This window comes from Muntiacus reevesi, chromosome 17 (assembly GCF_963930625.1).
Source record: "Muntiacus reevesi chromosome 17, mMunRee1.1, whole genome shotgun sequence".
In the NCBI taxonomy this organism is placed as follows: Eukaryota; Metazoa; Chordata; class Mammalia; order Artiodactyla; family Cervidae; genus Muntiacus; species Muntiacus reevesi.
In genome coordinates, this window is record NC_089265.1 from 7932810 (window position 1) to 7946895 (window position 14086).

Genomic DNA, 14086 nt, shown 5'->3' on the forward strand with positions numbered 1-14086 from the left:
ACCTCAAAACAAAGATTAAAGGATTGATTCTCACACTGTAGTCTGGTTCTCTCTGTTGAACTCAGCTGTGCTGAGTTTGGACCCTCATTAGGTCTAAAGTCCAGCTTACTATCTATTTGCTGTATGCTTTTGCCAAGTTACTTAGCCTCTCTATGCTTTTGGTTTTTTTGATGATGTAGGAAATAATTGAGGCTTCTCTGATGGTTCAGAGTAAAGAATCTGCCTGCAATGTGGGAGACCTGGGTTTGATCCCTGGGTAGGGAAGATCCCTTGGGGAAGGAACCAGGAACCCACTCCAGTATTCTTGACTGGAGAACCCCATGGACAGAGAAGCCTGGCAGTCTACAGTCCATGGGGTGGCAAAGGGTTGGACACAACTGAATGACTAACACACACACAGAAGAAACAATTATTTGTTCCTTCCTGGGACCAGTATGGATGAAGTACCTTCCACAGGCCAGGGAATGTACAGATGGCCTTAGTAAGAGCGTTCTGTCTTCTTCTGAAGAAAGGAGGCAGGAGGGAATGGAATAGGTATTAACTGCATAGCTACCTCCACTTGAGGTTGCACACGTGCTGTGTCAGTTACTTCCAACGTGATTCCCACGAGGGAGGTATTTTCCCCATTCTACAATGAAGACACTAAGGGACACCCACGGTAACTTGCCCAGTGACATCCGGCGGATGAGTGAAGATCCAGGTTGGGAGACCAAGGTCCACACCAGCTTTACCACCAAGACTCGAGGCACTGGGAGGCACTTGTGTTTCTTCCACAGCGTTTTTTCTCCTCAAAGCTGCGCCGGGCCTCTTGGCATCCACGTAGCACCCCTTGGCTCTCCTGACATGCTTTTCTGGATTATTCAGCTGTGATGGATCAATCCACAATTGTGAGCCCCAGGCTGCCTCTCCAGCCCCCAGGTTCCCCTCGCCCACCCGGCCAGACTTGTTGCTTCTATGGGCGTCCTTGTCTCTAGAGGATTCCTGTGAGTCACCATTTGGTCACTCCCTCTTAATTGCTCACAATTACTTAAGTTCCTAGTCTTATAATAAGCAAGGAAGAGGGTAGCATTTTCTAAGACATATGTGTTTAGTGTTGCTGGCAGATTTGTAAACTTATTACTGCCTCTACATACCATATAATTAAGATTGAATTATCCAAGGCTTTAAAATAGTGCCTGCTGCTATTGTGCTGCTGGAAATGATAAAGAAAAGATCTCTGCCTTAAGAAAAAAATATGCAGCTCACCTCTCCTTCCTCTTCTTTGAAATTCTCATTCTCATTAGGGCTATGGGACTGAGTTTAGCAGGCCTGAGGCAGAGGGTTCACTAAGCTGAAATGCTTTGCTTTTGGAAATGCTGCCACATCAGAAGAAAAGGGGCACATTCTAAGATATATGCTGCGGCCCCTTCTAGAAGTCACCTGCAGTGCCAGGCAGGTGGACTAATGGCAGGATAGAGGGGAATTCACACAAAGGCAGAGGCTCAGTGCGGCTCGTGTCTTGGGGTGCGTGCATGCTGAGTTGCTTCGGTTGTGTCCGACTCTTTGCAACCCTACGGACTGTAGCCCACCAGGCTCCTCCATCCATGCAATTCTCCAGGGAAGAATACTGGAGTGGGTTGCCCTGTCCTCCTCCAGGGGATCTTCCTGACCCAGGGATTGAACCTGCTTCTCTGGTGTCTCCTGCATTGGCAGGCAGGTTCTGTACCATTAGTGCCACCGGGGAAGTCCCATGTCTTGATGAGACTAGACCAAAAATGTCTCAAGGCTTATGCTTGACAAGAAAAGTGGAGCACGGCTATGTAGTTTACCAATACTTGATGCCCTGGAGAAACGGATAAATACAAGAGTAACTGCAGCGTGGGAGCCTGGAGAGAAAGATGGGACAGAAAAAGACTAATATGGGCACATGTGTGAAGTGCCCACTGCAAGAAGAAGATTATAGGGCTCATCCCTGTCCTTGGAGCATCAAGTGGGAGAGGCAGACAGAGAGGCAAGCACGAGACACCAGTGCAGCACATAAAAGACACGGGTTCGATCTCTGGGTCGGGAAGATCCCCTGGAGGAGGACATGGCAACCCATTCCAGTGTTCTTGCCTGGAGAATCCCATGGACAGAGGAACCTGGTGGGCTACAGTCCCGGGGATGCAAATAGTTGAACACGACTTAGAATGCACCAGGTAATGATGCTGTGGTGAAGGAGGCCCCTTGCAATAAACCAGGTAAACAAGAGACCAAGGCAGCGGTGGCAAGAATGTAGAAAAGGCAACAGATGAAGAGAGTATCTGGGTGGAATCGCTCTGTACCTCTTTGGTAACATTTTCCCACTTTTTAAAATATATCACTCCCTCCCTCTGAGTTGTGTCCCTGATGTCTTGGGGACAGAGATCTCATTTCACCTCAGGACAGAGATCTCATTTCACCTCAGGCTCTTGCACGGTCCCTGAACCCAAGTGGAGCTCAGGTGAGGGATGGCTGAGTAATTTCACACTGTTTCCCTCAAGACCAGTCCTGGGGTCCAGGGGTGGGGCTGAAACTGTGAAGAGTCCTCCCAGGGGAGGGAGCTAGGGAAGCATGATCCCAGGAACCCAGGCCTCCGAGGACACCCAGCCAAAGAGTCAGAGGAAAGGAGATCAAAGTAAAGTGGGAAAAGGGAAGCTGGGGGGGGGGGGGGGGGGCGGTGCCGAAGAAGGAAGAAGAGAGAGGAAATGGAGGGGGTCAGGGAAGAGCCACGAGGGGAGAAGAGAAGAAGGAAGAAAAAGAGGAGTTTAGGGAGGGTGGACAGATTTGAACACGAACTCCATTCTCTCCTGAATCCCAGGACTCCCAGCTCTGGTGGGAGTTGTTCCTGTTTCTCCTGGTCTTGCCATCCTGGGGTCAGAGTGGCCCCTGGTCACACCTCAACACCCACAGAATGCCCCCTGCTGGCCTACAAGGCCCTATCTGCGTCCTCTGGGATGCCAGCATCACCCCAGCACAATGAAGCCCCCTTCCCACCTGCACCCTCTGGCCTATCATTGTAGTGGGTTGCTCAAAAAGTTCATTTGGGTTTTCCGTAACACGGAATGGAAAAACTGGGATGAACTTTTTGCCCAACCCAATACACAGCCTCCAGTCTATAAGCTGTCTGGGGAGTAGTATTTAAGAAGAATAATGTCATCCTGGTGAAGAACATGGGCTTGGAGTTGAGCTTATATGCTTGCTCTGCCACCTGCTGGCACCTGGAACAGTGTTGATCATATGGTGGTGCAGAAATGAATGAGTCAGTGAATGGCTGAGAACTACTTGTGACACCTGCAGCAAGTGAATGATTCTGAGCCTCAGTTTTCCCATCTGTGAAATGGGGGTAATAATACTACCTATGGTTTTAGAAAAGGCAGAGGAACCACAGATCAAATTGCCAACATCTGCTAGATCATTGAAAAAGCAAAAAAATTCCAGAAAAACATCTATTTCTGCTTTATTGACTATGCCAAAGCCTTCATGTGGATGATAATAAACTGTAGAAAATTCTGAAAGAGATGGGAATACTAGACCACCTGACCTGCCTCTTGAGAAGCCTGTATGCAGGTCAGGAAGCAACAGTTAGAACTGGACATGGAACAACATGCTGGTTCCAAATAGGAAAAGGAGTACGTCAACGCTGTATATTGTCACCATGATTATTTAACTTATATGCAGAGTACATCACGAGACACGCTGGGCTGGAAGAAGCACAAGCTGGAATCAAGATTGCCAGGGGAAATATCAATAACCTCAGAGATGCAGATGACACCACCCTTATAGCAGAAAGTGAAGATGAACTAAAAAGCCTCTTGATGAAAGTGAGAGAGAAGAGTGAAAAAGTTAGCTTAAAGCTCAACATTCAGAAAACTAAGATCATGGCATCTGCTCCCATCACTTCATGGGAAATAGATGGGGAAACAGTGGAAACAGTGTCAGACTTTATTTTGGGGGGCTCCAAAATCACTGCAGATGGTGACTGCAGCCATGAAATTAAAAGACGCTTACTCCTTGGAAGGAAAGTTATGACCAACCTAGATAGCATATTAAAAAGCAGAGACATTACTTTGCCAACAAAGGTCCGTCTAGTCAAGGCTATGGTTTTAGTGGTCATGTATGGATGTGAGAGTTGGACTGTGAAGAAAGCTGAGTGCCAAAGAATTGATGCTTTGGAACTGTGGTGTTGGAGAAGACTCCTGAGAGTCCCTTGGACTGCAAGGAGATCCAACCAGTCCATCCTAAAGGAGATCAGTCCTGGGTGTTCATTGGAAGGACTGATGCTGAAGCTGAAACTCCAATACTTTGGCCACCTCATGTGAAGAGTTGACTCACTGGAAAAGACCCTGATGCTGGGAGGGATTGGGGGCAGGTGGAGAAGGGGACGACCGAGGATGACATGGTTGGATGGCATCACCGACTCGATGGACATGGGCTTGAGTAAACTCCAGGAGTTTGTGATGGACAGGGAGGCCTGGCGTGCTTCGATTCATGGGGTCACAAAGAGTCGGACATGACTGAGTGACTGAACTGAACTGACTGAATACTACCTATTACATAAGGTTACTGGGAGGGTGAACCGCCATGTCAAGCACTTATCTAAGGCCAGTTGCTCTTGGGCCGTGGAAACAGGCTGGTTGCGCGGGGGGCAGAGTCCCATTGTGTTTCCACAGCCATCACGGCATTGGTTCTCAGCGCGGTGCTGGAACAACCTTTTTCAAAACCATCTGGGAGAAGGGCTGAGGGTAAGATGCCAGAAAGGGAGATTTTTTGGCTTTATTCCAAACCTACTAAAGGACTCTTTAAAAGTGAAGCCTTAAACCCTGTTATTTCCAGGAGCTCCAGGTGATTGTCAGTCAACTCACGCTAATGTTTTAAGAGCTCTGTATTTAGGTTTCCCTTTATAAATTAAAATACAGAGTCAATACATGAAAATAACCATTCATAGCTGAGGACATCAGGCCACAGGGTGGACCTCTCTAGAGTCGAATTTATACATAATGAAAGACCAGAAGTTCTGTAATGGAGTAATAAACGTGGCTCCTAACACCTGGCACCAGATTTCCTCTTGGAGAGGAAACTGTCTTTGATAAGCCTGTTGGCCCTGGATACTTATATCCAGGGGGCATCAAAAACACAAACAAAACCCAGAAAACAAAACAGAAAAGCAATCGCTAAAACTTTTCTGCATTTAAAACAAATAAGGGAGACAGACAGCAAGAAGGAATGGAAGGCGGGGCTGCAGAGAAACAAGGACAGAGGCTAAGCCGTGGTTGAGAAACAACTCAGAAGAACCGGGCTATGTAAACTTTAATTTCAGACTGTTTTCATTGTTTTAACTTAAAACCCCTGTCTTCCCAAACACACTGCAAGGGCTCCCACACCTAAAAAGCTAAAGTGTAGGTACCTCCGTGTCCTTTCTGCAGAAAAGTACTGTGTCAGAAAAATAGTACAATCTTTACGCAGGGTTTGGTCATATTGTGTGTGAGTCACTCAGTCACGTCTGACTCTTTGTGACCCCCATGGACTAGAGCCCACCAAGCTCATCTGTCCATGGAATTCTCCAGGCAAGAATACTGGAGTGGGTTGCTACGGTCATTGGTTGCCCTTTTTTCCTCCTCCTCTCGCCTGTCTCTTGACTCAAATGAACCACCAAATCTTGTCAAAGTAATATTCCTAGTGGCTCAGACGGTAAAGAATCTCCCTGCAATGCAGGAGACCCAGGTTCAATCCCTGGGTGGGGAAGATGCCCTGAAAAAGAGAATGGCTACCCACTCCAGCATTCTTGCCTTGAGAATTCCATGAACAGAGAAGCCTGGCTGGCTATAGTCCACAGGGACAGTGAGTACCTATGTTATTAAATAGTTTTTGACGTAGAACCCTATATCTAGTTGATGGACATTTTTAAAAGATTTTTTTAATGTGGGGCATTTTTAAAGTCTTTATTAAGTTTGTTATAATATCGCTTCTGTCTTATGTTTTGGTTTTTTGGCCATGAGGCATGTGGATCTTAGCTCCCCAACCAGGGATAGGACCCGTACCCTGAGTATTAGAAGGTGAAGTCTTAAATACTAGACCACCAGGAAAGTAAAATAAATTTACCCATTATAAAATCATGTTATCTGAAGATAATGCCAGCTGTCTTTCTTCCTTTCCAGTCTCTTTGCCTCTTCCCCCTTGCTTTATTGCATGGCCTACAGCTGCCAGGACAATGTTGAGTGGAAGTGATGACAGTGGATAATCTCACCTGGCTCCTCACCTGTAGGGGGTAGTTTCCAAAACACTGGGGGACTTACACTGTCAGTATTAAGACCTATTGAAATATGTAATAGTTAAGACAAACATGGTATTCATTCAACCACAGACAAGACTACTGGAACAGAATAGAGTGTCCAGAGATAATCTCATATATGTATGGTTACCTGGGCTACTAAAGGCATTTTAGTGGATATTAAAGTGGACTGGAGAAAAATGATCTTTTTCCTTTTTAAAATTTTATTTTGATTGATTGATTGGTATAGTTGACTTACAAAGTTGCATTAGTTTAAGGTGTACAACACAGTGATCCAGTTATATATAGCTTATATAACTGAAAGCAAGTGTGCGTGCCACTTCAGTCCTGTCCAGCTCTTTCCAACCCTATGGATTGTAGCTGACCAGGTTCCTCTGTCCGTGGAATTCTCCAGGCAAGAGTACTAGATCCAGGCAGGCAAGATCTTCCTGACCAAGGGATGGAACCTATGTCTCTTACATTTCCTGCACTGGCAGGCAACTTCTTTACCACTGGGAAGCCCTTCAATAGATCATGCTGGATCAACTTAATATCTATATGGAAGAAAATTAACCATGACTCTTACATCAAACCAAACAACCATCTCCAAAGGACTGCATACCCAAACATGAAAAGTAAAACAACACAGATTTTAGGGAGGCAGAACATTTCATGACTTTGAAGGAGATAAAGATTTTTAAAACAGGATGCAAAAAACAATATCCATAAAGGAAAAAAAATAGATAGATTATATTAAAATTAGGAACTGTTCATCAAACATCACCATTGACAGTCAAATGTGACCCACAGAATGAAGGAAGACATTTGTAATACATACCAAACAAAGATTCTTTTCTAGAATATATAGAAAAAAATTCTACAAACCTACAAGAAAAAGGAATACCACTCAGTAGAAAAATGGACAGAAGATATGAACAGTCACTTCAAAAGGACATCCAAATGACCTATAAGCCCATGAGAAGGGGCTACACTTCATTTGTCATCCGGGAAATACAAATTAAAACCAAGATGAGATGCCACCCCATCCCAACCAGTATGGCTTAAATGAAAAAGAGAACATATTAAGTAGATGTAGAATTGAAATGCTCATAGACTGTCGATAGGAGTATATATTTGTACAACCACTTTCAAAATTGCTTGACAGTATCTATGAAGCTGAATATGTATATAATCTATAGTCCAGCATTTCTACTCCTAGGTGTAAGCGCCACATAAAAATGTACATATATTCACCAAAAGACACAAGAATGTTCGCAACAGCACAAGTCATAGTAGCCAAACCCTGGAACACAGTAGAATGGGTATTTTACTCCAGGGATTACTTTATGGTGATGAGAATGAACAAATACAGCCGCATGACACTGGGAACTCTCTAGAGCATACAGTTGAGTAAAAAAAAGCCACAATAAATGAGTATGTATTGTATGATTTCAATTATAGGAACAATGTATATCAGATCTCTAGAGCTAACTTATCTTGCATAATTGAAATTTTACACATGTTAATTGGCAACTTGTTTCCTCTTCCCCCAGGCATCTACCTTTATATTTCTGGCTTCTATGTGTTTGACTGTTTTATTTGTATTTATTTATTTGGCCACACTGCTTGGCTTGTGGGATCTTAGTTCCCCGACCAGGGATCAAACCTGGGCCCTCAGCAATGAGAGCTCGGAGCCCCAACCAGTGGACCACCAGGGAATTCCCCAGTTTGACTATTTCAGAAACTTAATGTGGAATTATGTGTATTTTTTAAACTCCCTAGAGTTGGCTGTATAGCCATGTTGAGGGCATCTGGCACAGCACTTTGCTCCTACCCATGGTACAGTAACAATCAGTTAGTATTAGGAGTCTTCTTTCATCAACTAGTGGGCGCTGTGCTGAGTCACTCAGTCATGTCCAACTCTTAGTGACCCCACGGACTGTAGCCCACCATGCTCCTCTGTCCAAAACACTGGAGTGGGCTGCCATGCTCTCCTCCAGCCAACCCAGGGATTGAACCCAGGTCTACCGCCTTGCAGGCAGATTCTTTACCGTCTGAGCCACCAGGGAAGTCTTTCATCAACTATGGGGTCATTAACTGAAGAAATGATGTTCTGTGTGTCTTCATTGTGTCTTCATTGCCCAGAAGAACACCCAGCACAGACTGAAAGAGTCCATACATATTTGTTGAACTGGAGTGACCCTTCTAGTAATCATAAAGGGTAGGATTTACCATTGCCACCAGCCAAACTTCTTCAACATAGCTTTTAAGAGTCTACTTGAAGTCAAATACTGGACTAGTGTTGAAGTTGCAAAGAAGAGGAAGATCAGTCCTCATAGGCAGGTACTCAGTCAGGCAGGGAAACCCCCCGGAGCACATGCCAGGCTTGATGGAAGAGCTTCGGAAGCAGTGATCAGCTCAACCTGAGTGGACTTGAGACATTTCCAAGAGTAAGCAATGCCTGAGCGACTAGGAGTTCGCCAGGTGGGCAAGGAGGGCAAAGGCATTTCGGGAAGATAGAAAAACCATGAACCTGAGTGGAACAGCTTGATACCATGTGGAGTGATGGAGGAGGGTGAAGACTCAGAGGTGAATGGCTGGGTATGGAGGCTGGGTGCATCCTGCAACCAATGGGAAGTCAGTAGAGGGTGAACCAGGAGGGCAGCAGTGTGCAGTTGCAGAGAGATGACCCTCTTTGCAATGGAGACAATGGATTGTAAGGCAAAATGGAAGGTCACAGGCCCACTAGGAGAGGGTGACAGTGAAAAGTGAAAGTCTTAGTCGCTCAGTCATGTTCGCTCTTTGCAACCCCATGGACTCTAGCCCATCTTGGAATTCTCCAGGCAAGAATACTGGAGGGGGTAGCCATTCCTTTCTCGAGGGGTTCTTCCCGACCCAGGGATCAAACCCAGGTTTCCTGCAAAGCAGGCAGATTCTCTTTACCATCTGAGCCAGCAGGGAAGCCCAGGAGAGGGTGGGGGTACTGTAACAATCCAGGCAGGAGAAGGCAAGGGCTTGATTTGGGCAAAAACCAAGGGGATGGAGAGGCAGAAAAGGGTAAGGACCAGAGTAGGAAGACTCCCCACTGTCTCCTGTAAAATGGTTGGGGAAAGGAAGATGAGTAAGAGCTATGTTATGAAAGTAATATTCTCTTTTCAAATTTTCCTTCTTGGCACCAGAAAAAGACAGAAAAGCAAAAAGAGAAAGAGGGGGTGGGATTCTGGAAGGAAAGGTAGCCCATATGCTAATGTCACTGGGAAATGGAACCAGCTCACAACTTCCTTCTATTATGTTACGTGGAAATACATTTTCAGCTGAAAGGAATTATTTTAAAACACGGGTGTGAAATAAATGAGCACACGAAACCATGTTGTCCACAAGGCCTCAGCAGAATGTTTTCCTTAGATAGCAGCCTCGGGCTAACACTGCCAGCTTTCTGCAGTCCCAGCAAGAATCTGTGCTTTTGTCACTCAGGGATTTGTAAGAAAAAAAAACCAAAAAACAAAAAACCCCTCTGCTTACTGAAAAAATGTCTCTGGATCTCCATGGCTGGCAGGTGTTTGAGATGGTTGAGCAGATGTCTTCCTGAAGCACCCAAAGTCAGATATGTACGCTGGGAAGCACACTTGCACCAGCTCCACACTGTTGTCCTGGAGGAAATATTCTAGGCATTCAACAAGGGGTTCTATGCCTCTCCTCCCTGACTTCTCTTCTGCAGAATATGAGCCCAGGTGAGTGGCTGCTCACTGGCATTTGGGAGGGTCTTAGCTAAGTCCCCCTATTTGGTCACCTCTGAGCAAGACTGAGGCCAGCTAACAAAGGATCCCTGTGCAGCTTCTGGAGCTCTCGACAAGTCTCGTGAGTTTTCCTGGCATTAGTCCTAATCCTGGATGCCTGTCTCCCGAGTCTCCCTCTCTTTTGCAGCAGCTACCTGTCATCTCTCCTTGTCTATCAAGCTCCTTCCCCCATGATGATGAATGTGTCCAGTTCTTGCGACCCCATGGACTGTAGCCTGCCGGGTTCCTTTGTCCATGGAATTCTCCAGACAAGAATACTGGAGTGGGCTGCAATTTCCTCTTCGAGGGGATCTTCCCAACCCAGAGATTGAACCCATATCTCCTGCATCTCCTGCACTGGCAGACGGATTCTTTACCACTGAGCCAGCTGGGAAGTGATGGGACCCTTACATTCTTTCTCAAGCTGACTATACCACCCGATCCCCCTTTCCTTTGGCAAGTGGATGGCACCTCTCCCTCAAGGGGAAAAGGAAGAAAAAGGACAGGTGCACTTCCTACTCTGCATGGGGTTGTGTTTGGAGCAGCCCCGTACAGGATGGATTAGGAAGGTGGCTAAGCCAGGAAGAGTGTTCTCACGAGGACCTGAAGTGGCCCACACCTGGACCGGGGGCTTCCAGGCTCCAGAACTGAGAAAACATATCTCTGCAGTTTAAATCCCACAGTCTGTGACATTTTGTGATGGAAAGTTGAGCAGACAAATAGATGGGCTTTCCCAAAGGAAGTTCCTTCTGTTACTTAGCTTGGTGGCTGGTGGGGCCTCTGTGACCCAGTGGTCAGTGAGCCCTCATTTGGGTAAGCACAGCCAGCCTGGCTCTACCTCCTGACACCTGTCCCTCCAGAGGTGGACACGGAGCCATTCCTCAAGGAGACCATCCTCACTGATAGTGATAGAGGGAAGAACAAGACCCACCCCAGGAGACTGGTATTGGGTAGAGAGGGCCAACAATTCAGGGGAGGAGGAGCTAAGATTAACCCTACTAACAAGCTGGTGAGTTAGCCTGTCAGTTTCCTGCTTGCTGGCAGAAGACACGAGACTTCTGGGTCAGAGACAAAGGATGTTATTACTCGGAGCAACAGCAGTGCCCAGGGTACCAGCCTGCCCCCCCACCCCAGCTCCCAGCAGGTGATATGATAGGAACCAGCTGCCTGCACAGGCGCAGCTGGCTTCACAGGGAAGAAGCTTCATGAACCCAGTTGTCTCCAGTGGGCTGGAGGCTGGTCTGAATTTTGCTCCATAGGGAGGCGTCATCTCTCTCACATTGGATAGCAAACACCTGCCCTTGGCTGCAAAGGACCACACCTCTGTCTCTGCAGGCAGCTCGCCATACCAGCACCCTGGCAGGACACACCACGTGACACAGACTCTAGCGGCTCTGCTGCACTGATCCAGCCCTGCGTGGGCCTGAGACCTACACAGCTTCCATTAGCAGCGCTATTTCTGAACCACAGTAGATACTCTTTCTTAAGTGAACAACGCAGAGAAATAGAGGAAGACAATCTCTTCAAGAATATTAGAGATACCAAGGGAACATTTCATGCAAAGATGGACACAATAAAGGACAGAAATGGTAAAGACCTAACAGAAGCAGAAGAGATTAAGAAGAGGAGGCAAAAATACACAGAAGAACTGTACAAAAAAAGGTCTTAATGACCCAGATAACCAAGTTGGTGTGGTCACTCACCTAGAGTCAGACATCCTGGAATGTGAAGTCAAGTGGGTCTTAGGAAGCAATAGTTCATACAAAGCTAGTGGAGGTGACGGGATTCCAACTGAGCTATTTCAGCTCCTAAAAGTCGATGCTGTTAAAGTGCTGTGCTCAATATGCCAGATACTCCTTCTGGATAGTGGAAACTGCCCTGGAACCTACACTTGAACATACACGGGTCTGATATCCTGCAACTTCACAATATGTCTGCTTTTGAAATGTGGGCTTTTACTATGATTCAGGTATGGTAAGGCTGACAGGTCAAGAGAAGCCACACTGAGATAACAGTTTATGACTCACACTTCTCAGGAGGAGGGCGCACACGAAGCTAAGGGGAGCCACGTGGGAAGCACTAGGGTTGGTCGGGGTGCAGCGGGACAAAGGGGAAGCTGTGGTTTACACGAGGACAAGAGGGCTGGGGTGGGCTTGTCTGAATAATTTTGGAGGGGCACAGGGCTGTCCCCAGTTGTCTGGCACCCGGGCCTGGGGTGATTAGGACAAGGAGACAGTGGCCCAGACTGTCAGAGCCCAATAAAGGAGGTGGTCTGGGAAGTGGGCTGGACGGGTTGGTTTGCAAAGGAAAGGAGAGCTCCTAGCCAAGTGGTTTTGTAACTCAGTAGGAGCAGGTCCCCACGGGACCTTGGCAGATTGGGGGTGTGTGGAAACGGGTCATCCCCCACATCCTCTGCTTTAGCTCCTCTCTGAAGTACCTAGATAACAGTATTTGATGCATACTTCCTGAGCTGTTTATTTAGCAGACATAAAAAAAAAAAAAAAAACAAAAACAAAACCTCCCCCTCTCCAACAAAAAGAGGACATTAACTACCTGGCGACCAGGAGCACACAGACCCAGAATTCCTGGAGCCTAGGGATTGAAACTGTTCAACCCTGGGACACTGTCCTGTTACCTCACCATCAGCCAATCAGAGAAATGTGCATAAGCTGATCACAGACCCCACAACACCGCCCCCTGGCCCCCACACCTGGCTTTAAAAGTGCTTTGCTGAAACTTCAGGGAACTTGGGGCTCTTTTAGGGCCACCTTGCATGGCCCTGCAATAAACCTTCCTCTACACAAAACCCCAACATTTCAGTCTGTTTGGCCTCACTGTGCGTCAGTCACATCAACTTGTTTTACAGTTTACTTCATCCATGAACTGGGTCAGCAAGGCCCCAGATGTTAAAGTATCAGAATAAAAAGACACACTTAAGACAAAGTCAAATAAAGGCAATGCCTCATTCTGAAGGCAACTCCAGAAGAATGTGGAAATGAGGCAGTGTATCAGCTAAGGTACTGAGCAGCCCTATGCCAAGGTCACAGGATGAAAATCTCCAGAATTAACCAACTCCCACAGTAACAGAGGATGAGATGGTTGGATGGCATCACTGACCAATGGACACGAGTCTGAGCAAACTCCTGAGAGGACAGGGAAGATTGGCGTACGGCAGTCCATGGGGTCTCAAAGAATCAGACACAACTTCACGACTGAACAACTTCGTGACCGTTGCCATGAGCCTCTGGGTCTAAATCGGCCAGTTTCCTGACCTCATATTAGATAAAATACCCACTGTATAACATCCTAACCAATCACCTAATGCTACCTTTCCATAGGAATCTTCTCTGTCTTGAGGTCATAAAAATTGGCTACCAGCCCGCAAAAGGGGTCAGCTCTCCCTTGAGCCAGCTCACTGTTCTAACAGTGTCTACCACTCTAATAAACTTTATTCTCCTCTCATTTTGCCTCATATCTGGAAATTCTTTTCTAACCCATGCACAGATTATGATAGAACACAAAGGAATACTCAAGAATTTTCATGTGTACACTGAACCCTCCACCCCAACTTTATTTGGATAGTTCTCTCATCTTGTTATGCAAGCTCTCCTCATCTATCTGCTGAAGAGGAAGGGCCTTAGGCATTTGGGGAGAAATTTTAGAAGCTGTACCAGGAAGATGGAAACTCTGCTGTGTCTGGCCCTGTATCTGGAAATACCACATTAACATGAACACAGAAAACACTTGGAAAATTTTTCATTGCTGTTTGTTTTCTGGGAGCAGCTGATTCCTTTATAGACCTTGAATCAAGAGCCTAGAATCATAAAATGATGTCAGATGACTGCAAGAAAACATCGATACGCCTCCAGAAAATCAGCTCAGCCTAGAGCCTAGACTCCTAGAATTGGTTTTGTTTTGTTTTTCCACCTACTTCTTCTCCTTGGGAGGGAGGTTTCCCAGATTTGCTGTTAATTGTTTGTGGTCCAATTACGATTTCCAAAAAAGATTAAAAACACACACACAAACGAATGGGATGAATGGA